Raw genomic sequence first — 15,526 nt, 5'->3', positions numbered from 1 at the left:
CCTGCAGTTTTTGAGGGGATACCCTCTGTGCTGTCTCCACTCCTTGTGTCCATGTCCTGCTGGAGTTGGGAGTCTGGGTTGGGCTGCTGTGCCCTAGACTTGGCTTCTGTCTTCAGACGAACCTCCTCCGAAAACAAGAGCCCTTGGCCTCTGGCCCAGCCTCGGGGGGGAGGCCTCGCACAGGGCAAGGAGAGCCTGGTGGCCAAGAGCCCTGCCTTTGGAGTCAGACTGATGTGAGTTCAACTCAAAGCCCGCGCCACTTGGTGGCTTGGAGACCCTGATAGTTGACTTCATGTCTGAGCCTCTGATCAGAAAAAGGAGCAAAGTAATACTTAGGTTTCTGGGATTCATTCGTTTCACAGTTAGTGGCTGTACACTCCGCATTCTAATGTTGATGACAGTAAATCCAAAAATACCAAGATGTTAGGTGGTGGTGCATTACTATAAAGAAAAGGAGAGCAGTTAACTAGAGAGGGTCAGCGAGGGGGCAGTTTACTTGAGCTCCCAGGGTCAGGAATGACCTGAGCTGAGACCCCAAAGAGGAGAAGGATCTGCTGGCAAAGGGGAGCAGCAGAGGTGGCGGAGCCCCTCTGGGGAGGGGTGGAGGGAGGGGAGGGGAGGGGGAGGAGGCCAGGCTGGGGGGCTGCAGTGGGGCAGCACTTGTGAGCTCTTGTCAGTGTTCGGAGTCAGGGGCGGGGCTTGGAGTAGTCTGGGAAGCTGTGGAGGGTCTTGCACCTGGAAAGGGCCTGGGGTATGGGCGGAGGTGACCCAGTCTGCGAGGCTGGTGGCCTGGATTAGGGTTCAGGGTGGAGGTGGTAAGTGGTCTGGTTTAGGCTGTGTTCAGAGTATCACCAACAGGAAGAAGGTGCAAGGAGGAAAAGAGGAGCCAAGAAGACCCCCACTTCCTGGGACGTGCAGCTTGATGCCACTTCCTCAGGTCAGGGCAGAGCGAAGTGAGGATCTGTTGTTGGGGGTGGCAGAGGCTGTCAGCTGCCAAGAGGCGGTGTGGGCAGGCAGCTGGGCTGCTGGAGCCGATCAGGGCCAGGTCAGTGAGTGATGGGTCCCAGGCTCCCAGCTCACCGGGAGCTGGGGGTGAAGGAGAGAAGGGGCTGACTCTGGGCAGACTTGCAGGGGAGCTGCGGCAGACCTCAAGGTCAAGGCCCTGGAGGAGGTGGTGACTTGCTGGACATGTGACTTAAGGTCAGAGAAGGGCTGTCCTTACCAAGGGCTGCTCCAGCTGAGGGGGTGGGGAGAGCACAGGCTGGGGGGCAGGGAGGGGGCACAGAACGCACACGTGCAGGTGGGCCAGATGCTCACAATGAGGCTTGATGGGCTCGTGGAAGCCCGGAGTGCCCCCTCCCCCGCAAGCCCCCCAGTCCAGAAGGAGGGGTGTGCATCAGGGCCTCACTCTTGAGAGCTTACCTCCCCTTTTTTGTTGAGAAGTGATCAGAGACTGGGTGGGTGCGTAGGTGGGCGGGGGCTTGAGATCAGGGAAGGCTTTGGGGTGGGGGACGTTCAGGCCGGCTTGCAGGCTACCGTGTCCGTGTCCACCGTATGCTGGGAATGACCCAGGAGAGGCGAGAAGGTGGCGATGCTGGTGGGAGAGGCCAAGTGATGCGAGTGGGCCTTGGAGGAGGCGCTGGGCTGCCCGTCCTTTCTGACAGAGGGGCGTCCACTGGACGGATCTTATGGGAATTACTCCGGGCTTGGAGATGTGAGGCAAGGCCATCAACTGCCCCTGGGGTGGGGAAAGGCAGGATGTGGGCCGGGACTTGGGGCCCGGTGGGAAGCCCAACAGGACCGGGAAGAGGGAACCTGGCGAGGGTCTGTGCCTCCCACCCACTCGGTGCTCAGTGAAGGATGGACCGCTGTCACTGGGTCCCGGGGAATCTGAGAGCTGGCCGCAAAGCTGGAGGGGCGGGGGTGTTGGCTTCCCACCGCCCTGCGCCAGCGGGGCCCCAGAGCACAGAGTAAATCCAGCTCTGCTCGTTTCTGGCTCGAAGGGGCCAAGGCTGGAGCCACGCTCAGGGGACGTGAGAGCGAAGAGGTTTTTTTCTAGGAGGAAAAGCCCAGGCAGGAGTTGGGTAGGAGGAGAACAAAGGTGAAGGTTTCTTGTACCCAAGCCCGGCAACATGTTTTTCCTGAATCCAAAAATTGCTAAGTTTATGCATACTCCATCCAAGGCATTTTGGGGAATGCAGAGATGAAAAGGTGAGTGTCCAGCTTTCAAGAAACTTCTGAGTGGGAGGAATAAGAGCTAGTGGAGGGACTTCCCTGGTGGTCCAGTAGTTAAGAATCTGCCTTACAATGTGGGGGAATTGGATTCAATTCCTGGTTGGGAACTAAGATCTCCCATGCCTGGGGCAACTAAATCTGCCTCTGCAGGCACGGGCAGCAACCAGAAGACCAAACACCGCAGCAAAAGATCCCACAAGCCGTGACTAAGACCCCATGCAGCCAAAAAAAAAACCACCATATATATATATATATATGTTAAAACAGCTAGTGGACCAGCAGTGGAGGAAGGGGAATAAAGGAGTCGGGGGAGCTCAGGGATGGCTCTGGGGAGGTGGTGATGTTTCAGCCGGGCCTTGAACGTGGGCATGCACAGACGGAGGGCATTCTGGTGAGGCCCTGCTGTGCGCTGAGGTGTGGCAGTTGGGCAGTGCTGGAAAGGCCGGTGGGGAAGGCCCCTGGGGGCTCCAAGTCACCTCTGCGAGGCTCCCAAAGCCCTGTATACATCCTCAAGATGCACAACACCACTGCGTTTAATTATCTGCAAGATGTATGGTTACTGTCTGTTTTCTCCATTAGAAGACGAGCCACAGGATGGCAGGGACCAGCTTGGGCTGGATCCCATTGCCGGCGAAGACTAGCACATGGCAGGTAGTGGTAAACCCCAGGGCAGTGACCACAGAGGGGGTGTAGTGGGCACCTGTGTGTGTGTGGAGATGGAGAGAAAGAAACCTATGACCCAGATTGCCCGCCTGGGATTTGGGAAATGGGGGGCAGCTGTCCATGTGCAGGGTTGGAAGCTGGCGCTGGTGCCAGGGCTGGGGGGTGGTGAAGGAGACGTGCAAGGTCCTGTGAAGGCCGGAGAGACGCCCTGGGCTGGGAGGGGAAGGTTGGGGTGGGATTTGGTGCCAAGGGAGAAGGTGGGGTTCTTGAGGACCCTGGGCACACCCAGGGGAGGGAGCAGGACTGGGTCAGGGCTGCAGAGTTTGGGGAGCTCTGTGGGGTAGACCTGCTGGACCTGGCTGATGGGGAGGCTGGCGGGGCTGCTGAGACCTTGTCCCCAGTGGGGAGAGGAGTCAAGCTGCAGGGTTTTCCAGGTTCCCCCGCCACGCACCCTGGCCCCCTGCCCTGCCTGTGCTCCAGCCTCAGGCTCCCTTCCCACCCCGTCTCTCTGGGTACCAGCGACCCTGGCCTCCTCTCAGCTTCTCAGACTCTCGGGGCTACTGGATAGTTAGGGTTCGGCTCCTTCCCCAGAACTCTTTCCCCCGCTGGGAGCCCCTGGCCCTTCTTCAGGGCTCAGCGGAGGCCTCACTTCCTCTGAGATCCTCACCTCGCGCCCCCAGACCAGGCAGGTGTCCTGGGCGTGCTTGTGTGACCGCCCACCGGTCCCTGCTCTGAGCGCTCCGCACACTGGCTGCCTGTGTCTGTGCTGCTGCCCCAGGGCCTTTGAGGGGACTTGGGGGGGGCAGCCACCTAGTTGGAAGTTGGGTTGGTAGGGGGCTGTTTGTTTTGCAGACACAGCTTCTCTACTTGGTGTTCCTTGGGGTTCCTGAGGCCCACCCCGTAAGCTCAGGGCTCATCAGCCCTCCCTGCTCCCTGCCCCTTGCCATGGGTCTGGTCTCCCACCGTCCCTAGGAGGGTGCTGGACAGTGCAGACACTGGAGGCACAGAAGTGGGCCAGATTGCCCAGGAGAATCGGGAGGGAGGAGAGGAAGCTGGGCACCCAGCCTGCAGGCAGGGAGACACTGCTGAGGTGGAGGGGGTCCTGAAGCCAGCCGGCTAGCGCTGGAGCGAGGGACCTCAGAGAGCAGTTCCAAGGCACAAAGACCAAGGCAGAAGTGCAGTGGGCGACCCTGGGGAAACTGAGTGCCCCCGCAGGCCGAGCACCAGAGTCACGGGTAGAGGGGAGCTGGAGAGGCTGACTTGTGTTGGTTCATTCATCCAGCAAACATCGCCAGAGCCCGCTCGGCTCCAAGACCTGTGCTGAGTGCTGGGGTGCTACAGTGAACAAGACAGACAGCTCCCCTCAACCCCTCACCTTCCACCACTCCTCTGAGAGCCTGTTCTAGCATGACTTCTCCTAATGGAACACTGGACATATCCTGGGTGTCCAGCAGTGGGGGATTGTTAGAGGCCGGATGAGCAACCATACAATGGGCCATCGGACGATGCCTCTTCATGTATTCTTCTAGAAAGATGCTTCCGACCTGTTGTGAAGCAGGGAAGGTAGCTAAAACAACTGCTTGTTTGCTGTTTAGCTGCTAACTCATGTCCAACTCTTAGCGACCCCGTGGACAGTAGCCGCTCCTGCCCAGGCTCCTCTGTCCATGGGATTTCCCAGGCAAGAATACTGGAGTGGGTTACCATTTCCATCTCCAGGGGATCTTCCCAACCCAGGGATTGAACCTGCATCTCCTGCATTGGCTTGTGGATTCTTTACCACTGGAGGAAAGTACAACCCCTTTTTGTAAAAAAGCGAAAAATCTATATTTTTGATCAGTCTGTCCCTCTGTTTGTCCATGTACATGGACTAAGGACCAGAAGGCTGTTTCTCTGGATAGTAATGTGCTTATTGCTGAGTGGTGGGGGTGTGAGGATTTTTGGAAACTCTGCATCACTATTTCTGCCTCCAAAAGATGGTTATGAAAGTGTTAAACATCATGACTGAACTCACAAAAAGAAAAAAGCAAATGATTATGGGGAACTTTTAACTTTGCTTTTTGTTGTTCCTATTTGATTTTTAAATCTTTCTATAATGTCCACAGGCATTTCTATAATATCCAAAGGCATGGGCTTCCCAGGTAGCACAGTAATAAAGAATCTGTCTGCAAATGCAGGAGATGCAAGAGGCATGGGTTCAATCCCTGGGTCGGGAAGATCCCCCTTGGGTAGGAAATGGCAATTTAGTCCAGTATTCTTGCCTGGAAAATCTCATGTACAGACTACAGTCCATGGGGTCACAAAGAGTCGGACATGACTGACACACACACACACACACACACACACACACACACACACGCGCACGCGCATAATATCCACATGTCATTTTTTAGAATTAAAAAAACTTTCCCCCTAAAGAGCCTTGGAGTCTGGTGTACTTCTGACAGTGAGGTAGGTGGGAGAGAGGTGGGGAGGGAAGACTTGCTCAGATCTGTCAGGAGAAAAGAGGTATGTTCTAGCAGAGTCTCTCTGAGAGGGAGGTGGGCAGGTGGGCTGGAGGCTTCCAGGAGTAGTGTACTGGGGGACTAAGTCTTTTCAGTTGTGTCTAACTCTCTGCGACCCCATGGACTCTAGCCCGTCAGGGACGAGTGACGAGAACTCCTGCAGGCTGGACCAGCCAGGGAGGCAGCTGGGATTCTTCCTGGAGCCTTTGGGCGGGGGGGAGTTGAGGGGAGCTTGTGGCCCCCTGGTTGGCACCTGCAGGATGACAGCAAGCAAAGCCTGCGTATAGAAACTAATGCTAGAGTCAAGTGTACTTTCCCCTGCCTGCGACCTGCGTTAGGGCTGGCAGTGGTCGCAGTTACAAACCAAGGGACCAATGGGATGAATGGTTCCGTTCTTCCCAGAGCTTTCAATACTGTGGAGGCTGGTTTTCCAAGTCCCAGCAAAGGGGCAGAGCCTCAAGGCAGCACCCTCCACTGAGCAGGGGACGTTGAGGGCCCCATGTCCACCACCAGGTATGTTGGGGACAGCACCAGGGCTCTTAGGGCGTGTGATGGTGGGAAGGACCTGGGAACCAAGCAAGCCTGTGTGACCTTGAATAGGGGTCTTCACTGCTCTGAACCTCTCAGTTTTCCTACGTGTGCGTGTGGATGGCAGTCCAGAGCCCCGAGGCTGGGGTGGCATTCACAGCGCCCAGCACGTAGTCAACTCCCCACGAGCAGAAAGAAGCGGGGGCTTCATCCCCTCCCACTGGGCCGTGGGCTGTGTCCCAGGCTGGTCTCCATCTGCTGTTCCTGGGCTTCTGCAGCTGGATTTTCGCTGACCTCTACATAGACTTCCTGGCCTGCCGGTCCCTTTCCCCTCCTTATATGCTTGGGACTATGCTGGAGCTTCCCTGGTGGCTCAGTAGGTAAGGAGTCCACCTGCAACGCAGGAGATCCAGGTTCAATCCCTGTGTCAGGAAGATATCCCCAGAGAAGGGAATGGCAACCCACTCCAGTGTTCTTTCCTGGAGAATCCCATGGACAGAGGAGCCTGGCGGGCTATGGTCCATGGGATTGCAAAGAGTTGGACACGACTGAGTGCACATTCACAGCATGTGGACGTTCTAACCCTTGAGCTCCAGTGTGGCTTTTAGTTTCTCACGGATGTTTCAGGACGATACAAGAGGGCCTGTGGTGGTTGATGGCAGCATAGAGGATGGGAGGGAGGCAGGGAGGCTTCCCTGCAGGCTGATCAAGCCCCCCTAGCAGCGAGAACCCCTGGGGAGGCTCTGAAGTGTGGCTTGGGCCTGGTGGTCCCACTGCTGACTGCCGACCCCGGACCTGAACTCCAGCCTGGATCACACTGGCCTGGTGAGTCCTCCTGGCTGAACAATCTCCTTTAGGGGCTGTTCCTGCCCCACTCCATACACATTCCTACACGCCCCCCCACCCCCACCCCCACACAGCTTATCCTCATTTGCCACTGCTGCTCCAGGCCCCAGAAGCCACATGCACCCGAACCCCTGCCGATGTCCTCCGAGGGACCTCAGAGCTGGTGGCTCCTGAGCCTGGCCTGTGTGTCTGACCCTGGGTGAAGTGCCTGAAAGCACGTCTTACCTCATCCTCACTATGGGCCAACTATGTACCCATTTCTTGGAGGAGTAAATCAAGGCCCAAGCAGGTCAAGGTACTGGCTGGATGGGGCAGCGCTGAGTCTCTCTTTCCTGTCGAAGCTCCTGCTCCAGGAGCCTCTCCTGGACTGAGGCCTCAGGGTGGCCATGGCTGCCTTGTGCTACGCTCACTCAGTCGGCCTGACAGCCCCCCTCCTCCTCCTGCTTTCGCGCTCATCTCTCCAGGGTCAGCCCTGTCTGGGAGGCACCTTCTCCCAGAACCCTGCTTCCTTCTGGGAGGCAGGGCTGGTCCACACAAAGACAACGAAGAGGCGGATAGCAAGGCCGGTAATGACAGTGCTGGCGGGCAGCCACGTGTCATCTTGCAAGATGTGCTTACATGTGCCTTCACGGAGCGCCCTCAGCGATCCCGGAAACTGGCATCACTTTCACATTTTAGGGATGATGAAACGGGCTTGGAGGATTTTAGATGCAGCGCAGGGTCTCTGGCTCCTCCTGGGGAATCGGAGGGGAAGTGGGCTTGTCTGATGCAGGTCCTGTGTTGGTGAGCAGGACGAGACACTTCAGATGGGCAAGAGGAGGATTCTCTACAGCCCTGGAAACTGCTGGTGGCCGCTGGCTCCTGCTTCTCCCCCAGGCCCACGCAGCCTGTCTCTGTGGACAGCATCACCCATCTGACCCCCAATCCAGGCATTAGCCTGTCTTTCTTCCATTCCCCAAATCCAACCCATGAGCAGGTCCAACGGGATCCATCCAAGTGAAAGTAAAAGTGTTATTTGCTCAGTTGTGTCCAATTCTTTGCGACCCCATGGACTGTATAGACCACCAGGCTCCTCTGTCCATGGGATTCTCCAGGCAAGAATACTGGAGTGGGTAGCCATTCCCTTCTCCAGGGGATCTTTCCAACCCAGAGATCAAACCTGGGTCTCCCGCATTACAGGCAGATTCTTTACCATTGGAGTCACTAGGGAAGCCTGGGTCCATCCAAATTATAACCCAGCTCTGCCCACTTCTCCCTGATCTGCACTGCGGCCACCTTGGTGTCAGTTGCTGTCAGCTCTCAGCAGGCCCCTATGCTATCCTCCTCTCTGGTTTCACTCTGCCCTCTGAACCTGGCTTCGACACTGAGCTGATCACAGGTGAGTCCCATTGTATTCCACCAGTGGCTTCTCACTCCTAACAGGAAACTCACACTCTGATCTGACCCCTCTGACCCTCTCCATTTTCCTCCTACTTCCTGTGCTCCCTCCCTGGCCCTCTAAGATGCCAAACTCACTCCTGCCCCAGGGTGAATTTCTCCTTCCACCGACCACCAGGCTGATGTGCTGAGTTCTGACCAGAGCTTGGATCTAGGCACCTCCCCTCCCACAGGACTCACCTCAATCTCCAGCAGAGGGGTGACCCCTCCCTCTCCCTAAGGATCTCAGTCCCTGGGTAGAGGGTAGGTAAGAGGCCCGCCTCCTCCTAGTCACAGTCTCTGGTTGGTTTCTAGACGGGTCGTGGTGCTTCCAACCCAGGGTAACAAGGGCTGTCACCATGCCCTGTGGTGCTGCTGGGCACGTAGCCTGACCCCAACCTCCCTGTCTGTTCCCAGGGTGAAGGGGAGCAGTGGTCACATGGAGGGGGGGATGCCAGGCAGGGCCGGGGGCCAGAGATAGGGGAGTCAGGGGCAGAGAACTTGTTCCAGGGAGGGAAGGAGGTACCGGGAGGCAGGATGGCAAGGGAATTGAAATTCCAAGCCCTCAGCTCATGCTTCATTGTCCCATCACATTTCACTTATAAAACGCAGATTCAAAGTCAAAATGATTATGGATTTCAGGACAGCATAAATGTTAAGCCCCATCAAGACAGCAGGGCGTGAAATCCCAGGCCTGGAGTCTTTTGAACGTGTGGCCCTGGTGGTGACTGTACTGGTCATGTGCCGGTGGAGCTGGCCCTGGCTGGTGGCCCTCTTGCTCACGCCCCAGAGAAAACCCAAGAAAAGGCCAAGAAGAAACAGGAAATGCCAAGAGACAGTGAGTGAGCCCTGGTGACATCATGTGAGCCTCTGGGTCCAGCTGTGCCTGGAGCTAAAACACCACGGACTTTCCAGTTCCTGAGCCAATGAAGTTCTTTTTTGCTTCAGTCAGCTTCGATTGAGTTTCTGAGGCCTGAATAAGGGGGGACCTGTCGAGGAGAGGATCCAGGCCTGGGAATCTGGACACCTGGACTCCTTGCTTGGCTTAAAGCGTTTTGGAACTGTCCATTCATCCAAATGGTTGGATGGCATCACTGACTCAGTGGACGTGAGTTTGAGCAAACTCCTGGAGATAGTGAAGGACAGGGAAGCCTAGCGTGCTGCAGTTCACGGGGTCGCAAAAGAGTCAGACATGACTTGGTGACTGAACAACACGATCCATCCAAAATGTCTTGTGAGTCACACAGAGATCTGACTGCCCCCTCCCCAAGTGGACCTATCCTGTTCTTGGCCAGGTCCTTTATCTGAGTTAGACTGCCCGTTCTTTGTCCCAACAAAGGGAAGCTTTATTCCTCAGCCTTCCAACCTTCCTCAGGCTGGTTGATGTGGGTGTCAAAGGAGACCTTCACGTTCCCCCCTGGGCTGGGGGATGTATGTGTGTGTGTGTGTGGCCTGGAGGGTGGCTGGGAGCCAGGGAAGGAAAGTGAGAAAGGCTCTAGGGAGTGTTTAAGAAACATCAGAAAATGACTGGGTTGGGGGGTAGAGTTGGGGAGGAGTTAGAGACTCAGGGGGCTGGGAGTGGGGAAGGGGTTGATTGGGGGAGGGTGGGCAAATCATCGCTCACCCACTGTTTTTCCTTTAACCCACTCCCTGAATCCATCCCTTCATTCATTCCATCGCCAAGCCTACATCCTGAATGAAATCGTTAAACCCGTACCAAGTGAATGTTGACTGTCAGGCATAGCCAGGCCTCGAAGATACCCAGACACCTCACTGGAGATTAACCTTTTTGAAGACACGAGTGCCAATTTGTGGAAAGACCCAAAAAATCCACCAGAGTTTTAACTCCCCTTCTGCAGTCCCAGCAGTCCCAGCAGTGAAAAGATCTCTTCTTACTTCTTAGGTCATCAGTTTTGTTCAACAGGAGAAAGTCAGTAGAAAAAGTGTCCTGCGTTTTGCAGAGGGTGTGTATTATCTGAGCAGAGCTGACAAGTGACGATATCGTGACTCTGGTTTATTGGGCGCTGGCTGTATGGCAGGCGCGGGGCTGTAGAAGGCTCATGGCATAGGTGGGTGCTCATGAGCATCCTCATTGTGCAGACAAGGGTTTGGAGACTTGGAAAAGGGCTGCGAAGGGCCTAGTGTCACCTAGAAAGTGGCAGAGCCCCGTGTGTAACCAGGTCAGTGTGGCTCCGGTGGCTGAACTTGGAACGACAAGTCCCACCTTTGGACACGCCCCCTCGTGGGGAGGTGGCCCCAGGAAGTCCTCTGGTGGTTGGTCCCTGCGTGATGGCCCACACTGTCTCATCTGATACTAATACTTCCAGGGAGGGGATGTCTCACAGCGAACTGGTGTATTGCCCTAGGACAGCCCTCCCACCCTCCTCCATCCATTGGAAAGAAGGACAAAGCTTGGATTGGCCTGGAGCCTCCGCCTCTCCAGCGTCACCAGGGGGACTGGTTGGGACAGCTGCCCCAGACTGTTGTTATACTGGTTTATCCCCTCCTTCAGTCCCCATCAGCAACCCCCTCCCCACCATTGCCCTGGGGGAAGGCAGGAAATTTCTATAACACCAATAATCACTACCATTTCTTGAGTGCTTGCTGTGTGCCAGGCATTCCAAGAAGCCCCTTCTTGGGTGATAACTGAATCCTCCCGTCCCTGCCTTCCTCTTCGGTCCCACTTCCTGACACTCTGCCCATTGCCCTTTGCCTCTTGAGAGCCATCTTCCAGTTCCAACATGCCAATGAGTTCCTGTGTTTAGTCCTTCTGCCTGGAATGCTCTTCCCCCATTGTTCACCCAGCCAGTGTGGTAGAGATCTCCAGGGCTCACCCATCTGCACTTCACTTCTCTTTCCTGGGCCCCTTGCAGTTAGGCGGGGTCAAGGGGCTAATTCTGGCCAATGGTCTGTGCGTGTTAAATGAGGAGAATTCCTTCCCTTGCAGAATAATCCAACTCCTGAATCGCCCCTGAGCCACCGCGTGGGAGGAAGCATCCCAGAGAATTGTCCCATTCAGCTGGCCTTTGCGTGGTCAAGAAATTAATCTGTGTTGTGTTGAACTGCTGAGATTAGGGGATTAATGTGTTACTGCAGCAGAGCTTATCCCATACTGACTGATACAGCTGATCTATTTAGATCTCAGCTCAGTATTGTCCTCTCTGATCACCAGATTTACAGTGATGCTGCCAGCTCCTCCCTGTTTCATTTCCCCACAACACTTATCTAAGTTTTCAGTGGCTCACTTACTTATTGTCTGTCTCTCCATTAGCACATAAGCTCCATAAAAGCAGGGTGCTCGTCTGTCTTGTTCATGCCACATCCTCGGTGCCTAGCACAGTGCCTGGCATATACAGGTACTCAATATATTTGAATGAATGGGTGAGTGCATGCATTTCTTGAATGAGTCAGTGACAGAGGCAGGTGGCCATACTCGTGGGTAGATGTGGAGTCTGATCTTGCCACCGGCGGTTTTCTTACTGTGATTAGACATCAGAAGCCTGGAAGCAATAGTTCTTTTGTCTATGTTTGGAGTGTCAACATTGGATTCGGACCTTCCTTGCCTCCTCCCACTCTATCCCTTCAGACCTGGGAATGTGGGCTGGCTAGGAAAAGGACTCATCCCAGGTCCCAAGCCGAGCCTGTGGCCAAGCCAGAGTCTGCCCCTGGGTCTCCAGACTCCTGGTCCACAGCCCCTTGTGCTGAGCTTTGCCACTTCGTCTTTAGTTACAGCTTAAGTCACTGAAGACACTTCCCAAGCACATTTCCCTCTTACCACCCACCTGGCCAGATAATCTAGCAAAACTCTGAGCAAAACATTCTGTGATGATTGATGGCAAGGACGGGGTGGAGTTGGGACAGGGGTCAGAGGTGAGAACAAGCAAGGCTCCCTCCAGAATGCCTCCCTGGGGTTTGTCTTTTTGTCTCACAGTCTCTTAGCAGAGACAGAGTGCAGGATGCTGAATTCTGGGGAGCCAAGGCTTCTTGGTCGAGAGCTCTGTTCTCAGGGGTTGAGCCTGCCTCAGAAAGGTTGAATAGCAGTGCTCCCTGCTCTGTAGCATGCTGTGCATCGACGATAGCACCTGTCACGTCACATTTTTTTCTCTGAAAAATGTGGTGTTAATTTTTTTCTTCTAAATATAAAAGTGATACATGCTCATTGTAGAAAATTTGGAAAACACAGAAATGTGAGAATGGTGAAACGAAGGTCATCTGTATTCTCTTCACCTTTCAACTGTTTCAGTATTTTCCAGCTTCTATTCCGTTGGTTTTGTCTGCACATGTGATCGATAATGTTACCTGTTCCCCAGATGTCCCTGGGCCCTGCCAGCTGGGGGTGTACAGGCGGGCATGTTAATTTTAGCATGTCCCTCTCCATTCCGCTGGCCAGCACCTTGGCCTCCCTTCAAAGCCTTTTCAGCTGGGTCTGGGAGTGCCAGGGGGAACCATCTATGAGCTCCAGCCAAGATAATCCACTTTGGCCTCCTTGTGGGTACCACTGCCCTAGTCCCCCGAGGGGGGCTTGTGTCACTGTCCCTGCCCCGGGGCCTGCAGCCTCCCCTCCCCTGGTGAGTCCTGAGTGGCAGCCTCGGGAAGAATCAGATGGCCCTGTGGCCTCATTATCCTGGCGAGGAGCAGGGCGAGTATTTCCTTTCCAGAGCTGTGTTGGCTGCATTTAATCACCCAGGCCCTGAAGCAACCATGCCTGTGCCCTGGGTCTCCCCAAGTCCCACACGAAAATGCCCCCTTTAACTTCCTCTCTCTGGAGGCCATCTTTGGTCTGTCACTTTTCTGAGTAGAGTACCCCTTTTCTGAAAAGAGAGCCCCTTCTCTGCCCGTGAGCTTTCAGCGGGGGTGACCACCCACCCTCCAACTCTGCTGCAGGTTTGGGACAGGACGTTGTCCTTCCCTGAGGTCTTCTGGGCTGACAAGAGAAGAGGATAGTCGTTCTTGGGTGGCGAAGATGTGGGATGGGAAGCCAGGGGCTGCCGTCATGAGAAATGGGTCAGCAGTAGGAGAGTGGGCGCCCAGTGCAGAGGAGAAAATCACAGGAGGCAGAGAGAGCATCTGGAGGTTTGTCCCTGGATCTAGTTGTACCTGAAGCCCGCTCCATCTCTGCCCACTGTACAGCTGAGTGCCATGAACCAAGAGATCCCACTTCTTCCCATGCTGGTTCCAGTCAGCTCACTGTTCCCTATCACAAGGGTCCTGACAAATACCAGGAAGAGGTCAGTTTCTGTGCTGGGTGGGGTGGGATACAGACACCACTGTCCTATGTGTTTCTCCATCCCTCCACCCACAGCATGAAGCATTAGAAGATGTGTGCACCCAATCTGCTAGTTCAGGTTCAGCTGGAACTAACCAGTGTTGCTATTTAGACAACATCAGGGTCATCTGACAGCTCACACTGTAGTATGTAATAAATTCTTCTCCACTAGACTGTGAACTCCAGCAGTAAGACTGGCCACTTCATAGTTGTGTGATTTCGGGCAAACTTTCTCACTTTTAAAACAAGGATGCTCATAGTATCTTTCTCTGAGAATAGCTGGAAAACCTCAGTGAATTCATACAGAGGGACTTTGCTGTCCTCTTCTTTGATGTTCTTTTTTTGCAGTGATCAGCTCAGTGCTTTGCCCTGGCTAGGCACTAAGTGGGGCAAATGTGTGTCCCACGCATGGAGAGGCAGAAAGAGATGCCCTGTTACCAGAGTGACACCCACCCCCCACCCCCGACACAAACACACACATACACAGAATAGAAGCACTCAGATCTCAGCATCCCACACAGTGACCCTCCTGGGAGCCCAGGGCATCCCCAGTCCCTGGCTCCTCTGGAGGGCAGCCTGCAACTCTCCCAGGCTCTCAACTGTCATCCCAGCAGCTCCATATTGCTAGGAGTGCAACTTGGATCCTGGCTCAGCCACGTATCAAGGGCAGCAGAACCTGCGGTGTTCTAGGAGCTAGGGGAATTGTGTGTGTGTGCGTGTGTGCGTGCGCTGGTTAACTTGAGGGGGGGGGGGGGCGGGGTGGAGAGCTTTCTAGAGCCCTGGCTTCCAGAACTGCTCCACTCTGAAAGCTCTGTCCCCAGTCTTTTCCAATCTCCCTATCTCCTCAATGAGTGCCCCCCCCCCAACCCCAAGTCTTGCCTAGGGGCTCTTGTGGGGTCTGTCTGAGTCATTTTCCTGGAAGTAGCAGGGCTTGTCTGTGGACCTGGGTCTGTGGACTCCTGGTTTGCCGGCCGGCTTGCCCCTCTTCCTCCTTCCCCAAGACCACACTGCCCGCACTCCACCCCCAACCCCCGACTCCCAGCCTTTCAGCTGTGTTCTGCTGGGGCGCATAAGTTAGTTTCTCAGGATGTCCTGGGAGAGCAGGCTGAGCTCTTGCCAACCTCCAGGGGAGGGGCCATGGCATCGAGCGGAGTGGGATGCTCCTTGGGGCTCTGGTGTTGGGGACGGGGCGTTTGGGCGCGTGTGGCCTTCAGTGTGGTGTGTGCTGTAACATTTCGGGTGGACCCTCTTAGTGTGAGAGGTGGCCGGCCCGGGGATTGTGTTATTGGTTGCTGCACGCTGTGCTCAGGGGACTGACCGTTTGCGTGGCTGCCCAATGTCCCTCGACCCTGAAAAGATAATTGAGTGGGAGGGCATCTCTCTTCCGGGTGCTCCAGGAGTCCTCCACCCCCTGCCCACGGGGATCCCCGGATCCCAATATGCCTGAGGTCTCTGGGCACAGCTGAAGCGCAAGAAAACCTAGCAACGGGGAGGACAACCCGGGCCCGCGGTCCCGTTCAGTTTAGAGCTCTTATTTCGCAGACCGCCACCCACGCTCCTTGGCCCCTAAGGGAGAGGTGGGAGGTCCCAAGCCGCTCGCCGGTCCCTTCGGGTGCCCTGGTCCGCCCTCCCAACAAAGGCGGCCGACCACGTGCCCTTCCTCGAGGCGGGCCCGGAGTGGGGAGCGCACGCAGCCCCCGGGTTTCCGCTCCAGCCAGGGTTCGAGCCAGACAGCGCTGCGCCCCGGGTGGACGCGGAGCAGCCCCCCGCAGCCCCCCGCCACTACGGGTTGTGCCTCGCCCACTCCCAGCCGCAGCCTCTGCAGCGCCCTGGAAGCGGCGCTAGGGGGAGCTGTGGCAACTGGCTTGGTGGATGGAATCAAAACCGCGCATCAAACGGCTATTCCTTGGACTTGCAGGGGGTGGGTGGGTTGGGGGCGCACGGGGAGGAGGGCGACCCACCGTTCCCCCTCCTCAGCAGCTCCAGACTCTTCTCTTCCCGTGGGAGGCCGAAAAAACAGCCCTGGTGGGGAGGTGAAGGTGCCTTTCCTCCCCGGAACTCACGCCTCCGT

The sequence above is a fragment of the Dama dama genome, chromosome 11 (assembly GCF_033118175.1).
Source record: "Dama dama isolate Ldn47 chromosome 11, ASM3311817v1, whole genome shotgun sequence".
NCBI classification, from domain to species: Eukaryota; Metazoa; Chordata; class Mammalia; order Artiodactyla; family Cervidae; genus Dama; species Dama dama.
Note: the sequence above shows the minus strand (reverse complement) of the source record.